Genomic DNA, 11,694 nt, shown 5'->3' with positions numbered 1-11,694 from the left:
ATTGTTATTATTTCTGAAGAGGACTGGTTCTTAGTTACAATTTGGTATAAAAAATTGATTTGGTCCAGTAGAAAAATTTTACATCAAAATTTGTAGCAACGTTATAGGAGAGTAAGTAACGCCCTAATTTGAGTTTAGATCTAAATAAGTCTTTTATTTTAATAGCAAAATATATTTATCTTAGCTCCAATAATAGTAGAAAGCATGATAAATTTTATAGTTTTGGTCCCATGCAACAAAAATTTGTATCAAAAAAATTGTGAGGTAAAAATACCATGAAAGAAAATATAAATAAGGCAAAAAATTGAATTTAAGTATAATTAACAATTAATTCTTTTTTAAAAAAAGCTATATTTTAATTAGGCTTAAAGGATAGATCTCAACTCAAGTAATTTCATGATATCAATTTCAAGTTTTAAAAGAAAAAAGTTATGAGTGTTTCTCAAATTTGAGGGTAATAATATAGTTCTATACTATGCTGGAGTTACTTACCACACAGTCACTCCTACAATTTGTGACGCTTACAGCACTTAGGTTTCCCAAGCGGTCATCGAACTAAGTACTAACTAGGCTCGAAGTTGCTTAACTTCGGTGATCGGAGGAGAACCGCTGCTTTCAACGTGATATGGCCGTAAGCATATTAAATAATAATTAAGCATATTAATTAACAATTATTAAATTATTAAATTAATATCAAATTAGTTATTAATTATCAATTAACTAGATATTAATTAATGATTATCAGAATGAAGTTTTTTTAAAGTGCAAAAAATATTTTGAACTATTATTTTATTTTTAATAGAAGTAACAAATAGAAGTAATAACTTGTAATAAAATGTTTAGCTTTAATAAAAGCTGATATTTTCTAAATCTAAATATTTTATTTGAAATTTTTTCCTTAGCTCAAATATTTTAAGAAAACATATTCTTGTGCTGTACTTTACCAGATTTAATAACTTGTCCTAAACTTTTTCAAGTGTAATAACTGTACTTTTCAAAGTTTAAGAATATTATTACTATTGCTCGCATTTTTTCCACGTAAAACATACATGTATGTGTACGAGCTAAATACGTTAAAGAATATACTCCGAACACACGTAAACCGATGGGTGTCATGTAGGATAGTAAAGTTGTCGCAATGAAAAGGAAGTAAATTATTACACCCTAACAGCGAGTAGAGTCCTGCATTTAGGACCGAATACATATACAGAGAACCACGTAAGTACTTCAGTGTTCGTACAGAGTTAATTCTGTACGAAAAACAACAGAACCATAACACCTGAATAGTAACATAATCTTCCCTAAATAAAGGTGGCGAGCTGCCAGAACCGTTAGCACGCCGGGCGAAATACTTAGCAGTATTTTGTCTGCCGCCACGTTCTGAGGTCAAATTCCGCCGAGGTCGACTTTGCCTTTTCTCCTTTCGGGGTCAACTAAATACGTACCAGTTACGCACTGAGGTCGATATAATTTACTTAATCCGTTTGTCTGTCCTTGTTCGTCCCTTCTGTTTATTCCCTTGTTGGTAGTAAAGAAATAGGTATTGCGTCTGTTTTTACGTTCTGAGTTCAAATTCCGCCGAAGTTGACCTAGCCTTTCATCCTTTCGAGGTCGATAAATTAAGTACCAATTGCGCACTGGGGTCGATCTAATTGACTGGCATCTCCCCTAAAATTTCGAGTGTTCTGCCTAGATTAGAAAAGAATATCTTGCCTAAACAAACATTTTGTGTGTCTATTCTTCCGTATGTTTTAGACTTTATAACAAGCTCGGCATCGCTGTCTCTATATTTTATATGAAAGTGTTCTGTAATAACAATCATATTTGTGTGCATGCGTATGTCAAAAGAGAGATGGCGGAGGGAGAGAATTAAAATATATGGCAGAATAATAAATATATGTTGCATCTACCAACCCCCACCAAACGATTCTTTCCTTTCTTGTCCTTGCAAGAGAAAATAATGAATGAGTGAAGGGAAGAAAGAAGAAAGGCGCAAATAGAAGTCAATGAATGGTTGAGACGTTGTTGCTTAAGTCCCAAATGAACAGATGACATTTTCATACAATGTTCTCCCGATAGGAATGACACGCGAGCATCTCTAAGTCATTTGAAAGATATAATAAAACAAATATGAAGTAAATTATATTAAAACTGAATCTCTCGAAGGAAGGTGAATACCTTGACGTAGAAGGCATTTATTTTTATTAATAATTTATGTTGTTGCCTTGTTATTTCTAAATTTATTTGTTCGTTATTATAACTCTATTATTACTATTTTTTTATTGTATCCAACAAAAGAATTTGCTACTTTTATTGTTAATATTATTATATTATTATTTTTATGATCATTAACTTATTACAATTAATGCGATATTTATTATTATTATTATTATCATTAGATATTACGTTACATAGATCAATACTCAGAAAGAAAAAATTTATTTCATGATTGATTTCCCCTTTGTATTCTTCGTGAATTGCCCTACTCCTATTTTTTATTTCTCCTTTCCAATGTTTCCAACGCCTTCGGCCCTTGTAGTTAGATCATCATTATCATGATGATGATGATCACCATCATCATCAACGTCATCATCATCATGATCATGATCATCATGATCATCATCATTACTATTGTGTAAGGCGGCGAGCTGGCAGAAACGTTAGCACGCCGGGCAAAATGCGTAGCCGTATTTCGTCTGCCGGTACGTTCGTAGTTCAAATTCCGCCGAGGTCGATTTTGCCTTTCATTCTTTCGAAGTCGATAAATTAAGTACCAGTTATACACTGGAGTCGATGTAATCGACGTAATCCGTTTGTCTGTCCTTGTTTGTCCCCTCTATGCTTAGCCCCTTGTGGGTAATAAAGAAACAGATATGGTATCTGAACAATTCGAGGTAAACAAAAAAAAAATCGAATAAACTAGAACCAAACAATGTATGAGAACGTAATGTAGATTAATCACCCGGAATATGGCAACCTAGACTAAAAAGACTTTTAATGTCAACCGTTCAGACATGATTATGAGGGGATGGAACGAAATCACAGTGATATTCCTCTCTGTAGTTTCTGCTCGGAAGTAGGTGGAGACATGTTTAATGTACATATATCCAAAATTAGGCATCAAGGCTGAAAACAGTATCAGAAAAAATTTGAATATTGGACATGATAAAAAAAAATACAGACAGAACCACCAAATTATTCTTATCGTTCAGATACCATATCAGCGAAAGAACTTGATCTCGATCTTCGGATTCAATGTACTTGCTGTCGACTTAATCTGAATATTTATTTGAACTTGACAAGGTGTGGGCAGGAAAAGATGATGCCGTTTCATTGTACATTTGAAAAACTCTACACTTCATGTCAGCATTATTATTTTTTTAAATATTATCTTACATTATTTAAAGTCACTTATTGCTGAGATTTGATCCCACCCGTTTAAATCACACTCTCCGTTCATGATTTTAGCACAGGGAATTTAAATTTGCTGGGATCCATTTGGCTTTGCTTCCTTCTAACGGTTCTACCATATTAACACGAAATTCGTACTAACACTAACAAAGCAAAACATAATTTAATGCATTTGAAAAAAAATTAGAATGCTATTCTGTATAGGTAGAACGGTAAGCTACAATATGAATTAAGAACTATAGGAATATTCTTGAGCATTGACCTAATTTAAGAGAGAAGGTAGCAATGAATTCCGGAGTGGTCAGGGTAATATAAAGTCCACGAAGTATTTGACTGTTTTTAGTAACGCTAACACCGCATTAGAGAATAATGCCGGTCAAGCTGATCCTCCCTTCAGATGATATCCGACCACCAGTAAAAGTCGACCCAGATGAAGTTATACCGATAATTAACACCAAAATGCACATTCAACTGTGTGCACCGGCTCGCGGCGTAAACGTGGGCAGGCCTTGGCGACGAAAGATGTTACGAACTGCAAATTGAAACTTGGATGTGTAAATCTCTGTTCTCTTGATTTTAATTTGATTATATATATATATATATATATATATATATATATATATATATATATATAATTATTTCATTCTCTATTTCAGTCATTTGACTGCGACCATGGTGGAGCACCGCCTTTAATCGAACAAATCGCCCCAGGACTTATACTTTCTAAGCCTAATACATATTCTATTGGATTTTTTACCGAACCGCTAAGTTACGTGGACGTAAACACACCAGCAAGTGATGTGGGGAACAAACACAGACACAGAAGCATATACGTACATATATATCTACACCTTGCAGATCTTTTAGGTTCCTTGGCAGTATGTTAAACAGTTGTCCTCTGAAACCCAAGCTGTTACAATTCTGGGTCATTATTTGAGATGAAGAACGCTATATCTTTGGTATTATGCAGTGCCGTCCAGTTCCATGGCTGGTATAGCTTTTAAATCCAAAATTGGGAGCAAGGTCTTCCAGAATCGTCCATATGTAAATCACTGCATATTTTTCTCACCTTCTCTCTCGAAAGTAGATCTTCAGTCCTTGTAGCCTCTCCCAGTAGTTTCACCGAGTCAATCCTATTTGTGTAGTGGCGCTGCATTGCCTCAAGTCCCGCCACCAACTTGACGCTCTGCAGCAACCACAGCTGGTATCAATAACCCAGACGACTGAGAACAAAGGTCCTCCATAGGAGTAGCAAGGTATCCTTATTTCTGGCTCTGAATGATCGAAGGATCCATTCACCTACTCGCCTGCAAAATGTTGCCCTCCTGGCAATATCCATCACTACTCATGTGGATTCCCAGGTCACGCACCGATTCTAACTGGGGGATTTCTCTGGTCCTATGTATCCCGATTGCAGTCTCTGTGTGGACCGATAGCGGAGTGTTTGAAACTTATCAGCGTTGAACTGCATGTCAATTTCATCAGCCCATTTATATATTGCATGGCGGTCATTTTGTAGTTTTACTATCTATGTCATTAGGGTTCTTGACCGCCTGAGACACCTTCGTTTTCATCAGCATAGCTGGTGAGAGTGGCTGACTGTACGATTGACGGCTTGTCTGCGAGAGCCGCTACAAACATTAGTCGGCCCAGTACAGTTCCATGAAGGACTCCGCTATTGATTGATATCTCTCAAGAGAGAGCACCACTGGCTGAAGCAGCCTGAATTCTGTCCTTTAATAAGTCGTGCAGCCACTCGTCCAGTTTTCCAGCGATTACAAGGTCGCGTAGATTGTAGCACATCATCCCTTGATCAACTTTGTGAAATGCTTTGGCAAAGTCGAGATATATCACATCCACATTTGAGTGGTTGAGCAGTTGTTTCAGTACCCAATCATGTTCTTGTAGAAGCTGTGTGTTGTAAGTCCTCCCTTGGTGGAAGCCACGTTGTGTGTTTGTGAACAAGTTCTCTTCTAGGAACGTGATCAGTCTCCTTCTGACAATGAGTTCTATGACCTTGACAACATCTGAAGTCGGAGAGAGAGGCCTGCGATTTTTAGTAACTGCTTTGATTTCTCCTTTATGGATAGGGGTTATGATACCCTCTTTCAATAGTTTGAGAAATTTTCCACTTGCAAGGAAACTCTGAAAGAGCATCTGCAGTGGTTTTGCGAAAAATTTCTTATGTTTTTAAGAGAACAAACGGGAATCCCTCCGATATTGCATCTTCCTCTTTTATGTCGATGTAATCGATGGTTGCCTTTTTCCTATGTAGGTCTGCACTGTCGAAGAACTCTTTAGGCTCGTACATTCGCCAGTTTCCTAGTGGAAAGGTGAAGACATTCTGGAATTGCTTTTCTAGTGCTTCACCCACCCTCTTGGAATCTACAGTTAGCAAGCCGTCTTCTTCAAACAGTGGCCCTATCATATAGCCCACTGAGGCAGTCTCTTTCGCGAAGTTCCGTTCCTTTTAACAGTAATTTTCATTATATTGCTTCCGAAAAATTTCGACTTGTACTCTTATTCAAATGCAATAGTTTCGTATTTGTAGCAGACCCATCCTCTGTGCGTGCAGCGTAGGTAGACTATATCAATAGCAGCTTTGGGGTGATATATATATATATATAGGCGTAGGAGTGGCTGTGTGTTAAGTAGAATGCTTACGAACCTCATGGTTCCGGGTTCAGTCCCACTGCTTAGCACCTTGAGCAAGTGTCTCCTACTATGTAGCCTCGGGCCGACCAAAGCCTTGTGAGAGGATTTGATAGACGGAAACTGAAAGAAGCCCGTCGTATATATATATATATATATATATATATATATATGTTTGTGTGTGTGTGTGTGTCTGCTATGTTTGTGTTTCTGTGTTTGTCCCCCACAGCATCGCTTGGCAACCGATGCTGGTGTGTTTACGTCCCCGTAACTTAGCGGTTCGGCAAAAGAGACCGATAGAATAAGTACTAGGCTTACAAAGAATACGTCCTGGGTTCGATTTACTCGACTAAAGACGGTGCTCCAGCATTGCCGTAGTCAAAGTCAAATGACTGAAACAAGTAAAAGAGTAAAAGAGAATATGTATATATGTGTACATATATATATATATATATATATATATATATATATATATATATATATATATATATATATATGTGTGTGTGTGTGTACATATATATATATATATATATATATATATATATATATATATATATATTAACGTGTGTGTATATGTGCATAAATACATGCCGTTAATGATTTTTAAGGAATTCCTTTTCATTTTCTCATTTTCTGCTCAATTTCTCCACTACACTTTAACAGTTCATCGTGATGAAATGTCGAGAGTAATCGAAATGGTAATACATACATGCATGGTGTTATGAATATGTGTATGTGGTGTCTGTGTGTGTGTGTATGTGTGTGCCTGTGTGTGTATAAAATGATATTTCTAGCTCTGTATTCAGATAGTAATCTTAGTTTGAATCTAATGCAGTAATTTTTTCTTAATATTCTCCTTCACTGCAGGGTTTCTTATCTTACTGATTTCATCTACTCCTACGTATTTGTAAGTGCATTCAGAAAATAGAAGGTGATTCTTTAGCGTTTCAAGCAAAAGTCCCTTCTCAAAGAAACATAACTGAGTGAAGTGTCGAAAATGGTAGACGTAGCTGACGGAAGTAACAGAATTGAATGTGATTCCTCAATGCCGAAGGATTTCTGTTTAATGTGCAACAGTCTAATATATTCAAGTGTTTGTCTTTTCTTGTTTGTGTATATGTGTAATTTTGAGAATGTTTTTGCATAGAGAAGTGTGTGTTTGGGTTCACGTGTGCATAACGAATTTCGATATAGTTCTTATCGGTCATATCTCCCCTCTCTCTCTCTCTCTCTCTTTCCCTCACTATCTTTCCCTCTCTATCTATCTATTTGTCATTCATATTCTCTCCCTCAATCTATTCCACTTTTTCTCTCTTCCTCTCTCTCCCTCCCTTTCCTTCTCTCTTTATCTATCTATCTGTCTGTATATCTATCTATTATTCATTCATTCTCTCTCTCTCTCTCCCTCTCTCAGTTGTTAATGAAGGATAGAATTAAGGTGAAAAGAGAGAAAAGGGAAAAATAAGGAATTATGTGGTTGCCGAGGTTCGAGTAGTGGAGACAAGACACACACAAAAAAGATCGGAATTATGATACATGTTATTCAACTTCCAGAAGGTTGATCTGAGAAATTTAGAACAACCGAATTCTCTCAATACGCCTACGTTCAGATCGAGGTAATCCGAGTAAGTAACCGATACAATAAAATAAGGGGGGGGGGGAACTGCCAATGTCATATAGTTCCAAAGGGAGGTTATTATATACGACTTCCCAGTTTTCTTTAAGATATATATCTAAGAAGATTCCCACCTCTAACCACAGTAATTACAATTACAATTGTTTTGACTAGTGGTATCACTGAATAGTATATCTGATTTTTTTTTATTACCCACAAGGGGCGACTGAATAGTATATCGGTGACCTACATTGGGAAATGAAGCAATGTGGTTGTTAATCTGGATTTATCATTTCAAAGCAAGTTTTAAGATATCGACACGATATTTACTCATATCTACGTTTACAGACACACATGAACACTCACATACTCATATATACAGTTGCGGCCAAACTGTTCAGAACGGCATTGTTTTCGTCAGAAAAGTAAGTATATGTTTTTGTCAAAGTTGTTTTATATTCTATAATTTTCACAGACAATAAATACAATATTATTTGTTTTTGCCTGAGATGTTGGTGTAATTTGAGAGGCTAATACAAAAGTTATGGATGATTTAGTGATTTACTGCAAAACCCATGGCGGCCAAAATGCATGAAGGCATTTCGGATGCTGCTAAATTGAGAGGGAGTTTAAAAGTTGAGTGTGCTGTCCTGCCACCGAGTAACAAAGTAGCTGCAATGCCAGAAGAGGCTACAGCTACTGCAATGTCCTGATGCTGCCTAACTTCTGCAAGGAGAAGCTTTGTAATAAATGTTTTTCCTGTCCCTCCAGGAGCATTGAGGAAGAAGATTCGTCCCTCGCGTTGGCGTACACTGTTAAGAATAGTTCTGTAGGCCTGCAGCTGGTCCGGAAGTAATTTAACCTTATTTTCAACAATGTACTTTGAAAGCGCTTGAGTGTCGTAGGTTGTTTCACGAATGACAGCAGTGGGAAGGCTAATTGACCCTGACCTGAATGCTTGTGGCAGGCCATACGTCGACAATTCATTTCCACCCAGTTCAGCAACTCTGTCTTCAATGTCAATGAGTGTTTTGTTATAGATTTCATTGCTGATGCTCTCCATGTCAGGATAGAGCAGTTGAGCTTGGCGCTGAAAGTCTTCAGCCAGGTTGTCTCTATATTTGAGCCATAGAGTGGCCGGATCACACAGTTCGCATGCCTGTAGTAATACTGCAAATAGTGCCCTGAGACTTTTAGGTGATTGTGATAAAGCAGCCTCTCCTAAAGTTGCATCCCATTGTGAGCTAGAAGGATGCAGGGATCAGTGGTGGTATAGTGATGTGGGGACGTTTGAATTGTCCGTACGCTATGAAGGTTAGAGGTGAAATGGATGACAATATACTTCACTTGATAAGATAGCATGTGGTAAATATCTGTTACCATCATCCATTGTCCCGTAGTGAAAAGTAAGTTTTATATCCCTGTGTTGGGAATAAAATGAGAATGAGATGTAAGGAAACAATGTTTTTGAGATTCCGGTTCGAATGTAAGGCAGGTTTGAAAGTGTTCCCAGCAGTTATTAGTTGTAGTGGTAGAGTGTTTATGCCGAATATGTACGTATACATGTATATATATGTATGTATGCCTGTATATATGTACAAAATCCACTGAGAAGAATTTTGTTGGTCTGCGGCTACAGCAGAAGACACATGCCAAGTCACCACACAGTGGGACTGAACCCAGGACCATGTGTTTGGAACGTAGTTTGTTACCACACAGCCACACTTGCCACTATGTATGTGTGTGTGTGTATGTGTGTATGGGTAGATATATTATGCATGTATATATGTGTATATATATGTGTACATATTACATGCACATCTATATAAATGCATCTACACATAAAATACAAAGTTATATCTTGATATCGGTAGTGATAACAATACTCAAAATATATAACAGACTGGAATTGTAGGCCCGTCTCTTGCAATTTCGATCAATTGGATCTTGTCCTCCCTCTTGTATAGAAGTGTACGGCTGCAGCGAAATTCATTTTTGGACTTTCTTCTATCGAAGGCATTTTAACAAAAATGCTTCCGTAAAGACGGTGAAAATATAGTCAATTTCCCCAAACAGGGACACAATTCAATTTTTAAACAATAACCAAAGCCCCTTCTCCGAAAGGGGGAGGGTTACGGTTTACAATTATTTAACAAATGCAACACAACAACGTTTCCCTGACGAGGAACCAACAAACGTGATTACAATAGTCAAAAAATTAGCCAACGACCTAGATATAGATGATGAGGTAGACATCTTAGCTAAAAGGAACGACTTTATTACTATCAAAGATCATAAACCGCAATTTGCCTCAAATATTAAATGCCGCCTGATTAACCCGGCCAAATCCGATATCGGTCTGGCGAGCAAGCATATGTTGAGAAAAATCAATAACGACATATGGAGAGCCACCGACCTTTCCCTATGGCGTAGTACTAACGAAGTGACGGCATGGTTTAACACCAACAAGGGAAGAGGCAAAGCAAGGTTCACCCAGTTCGACATAGTTGATTTTTACCTATGTATATCACAAGGGTTACTGGTCAAGGCGCTTTCATTCGCTAGGGGCTTCAGTGGCGTTAGCGACAGGGATATAGACGTCAAGCACCCAGAAAAACAGTGCTGTTCAATAAAGGTTCGACCTGGGTCAAGCAATCCGACACCGCGGTCGCCTTTGATGTAGCGATGGAGGCCTTCGACATCGCTGATGTATGTGACCACATCGGGTTGTATATCCTTGATACCCTTAAGAAAAATCTCCCCTATATCCTCTTTGGTCTCTACAGAGATATTGCCCTGTGCATCTCTAGAGGCGAAAACGGCCACACACTAGGCAGGCGTAGGAAAGATCTAATTAGCGCACTTTCCTATAGTATTAATGATCATCATCGAGACCAACCTCACCCCCGCGGACTTCTTAGACGTCACGTTCGACTTGGGCTCCGGTACGTACGGGCCCGACCGCATGCCATATGAGAGGCTAACGTACATGAACACAGCCTTCTGTTTCTCAACCATCGTGTTTAAAAACCTGGTCACGAGTGTTAGCTTGAGGGTCACTAACCTTTCCTCCAGCCAAGAGAGTTTTGATTCAGCAGTCCCCTACTATAACGGGGAGCTTACTGCTAGCGGATTTAGGGACTGCATCTCCTACATGAGGGGCCCCAACATCCTTAGAAAGAAGCGCCACAGAAATATTATTTGGTTTCCCCCCCTCTTCTCTTTTAACGTAAAAATATCTGTAGGTAGGATATTCCTCAAGTTAGTAGATAAACATTTCACCAGTTCACATAGACACGAACGCATTTTCAACAGGCACAACTTTAGGGTCTCTTTTAGCAGTGCACTCAATATTAAGAGCATTCTCGTTAGCCCCCCCCCCCTAGACGACGAGCGGAGGCAGGATGTTCATGCAGGGACCGCAGCAGGTGCCTGGTGAGGGGGCCACTGCAAAACCAAGGGAGTTGTCTATGAAGCTGAAGTACTGGCAGACCCTTGCAGCAGCAATATCAGTAGCTCTCCTAACGGCGACCATAGTAGCAGGGACGTCAGTACTAATAATAGCAGCACCAGCAATGCAAACAGAACCAACAGAACCACCGCCATCAATAACAACAATAACAACATCAGCAACAATAATGACAGTATCCCCAACGACAACAGCAGCAGCAGCTTCCCTAAACGGCTACGGCTGCAGCAGCAGGCTCGACACTTCCAATAGCAGCAGCCGTGGTACCATCGCCAGCGATAATAACAATAACAGCGACGACATCAATTGCAATATCCCTAACAGAAATAGCAGCAGAGACATCACCAATGACATCTACAACAGCAATGACAGCGCTTCCATCAATAGCGATGGCCATAGCGACCTCCAATGACACCAACACCGGCAGCGCTACCACCAACAGCGCCAGTTCAAGCAACAACGGTGGCAGTGACGCCAACACTAACAGACACACCACTGCCAACACCTGACCACCGAGATACTTCCGCTGTTCCGGGAAGTCGTTCAA

General features: G+C 38.7%; 1 pseudogene; it reads right to left on the bottom strand.

Annotated features, from left to right (window-relative positions):
- Positions 1-518: 518 nt before the first annotated feature.
- LOC115221857 lies at positions 519-637 on the bottom strand (annotated as a pseudogene).
- Between the last annotated feature and the right edge of the window lie 11,057 nt (positions 638-11,694).

This window comes from Octopus sinensis, linkage group LG18, assembly GCF_006345805.1.
Source record: "Octopus sinensis linkage group LG18, ASM634580v1, whole genome shotgun sequence".
Lineage (NCBI taxonomy): Eukaryota > Metazoa > Mollusca > Cephalopoda > Octopoda > Octopodidae > Octopus > Octopus sinensis.
The sequence above is the reverse complement of the archived record's forward strand: the minus strand, read 5'-3'. Positions and strand labels throughout refer to the sequence as shown.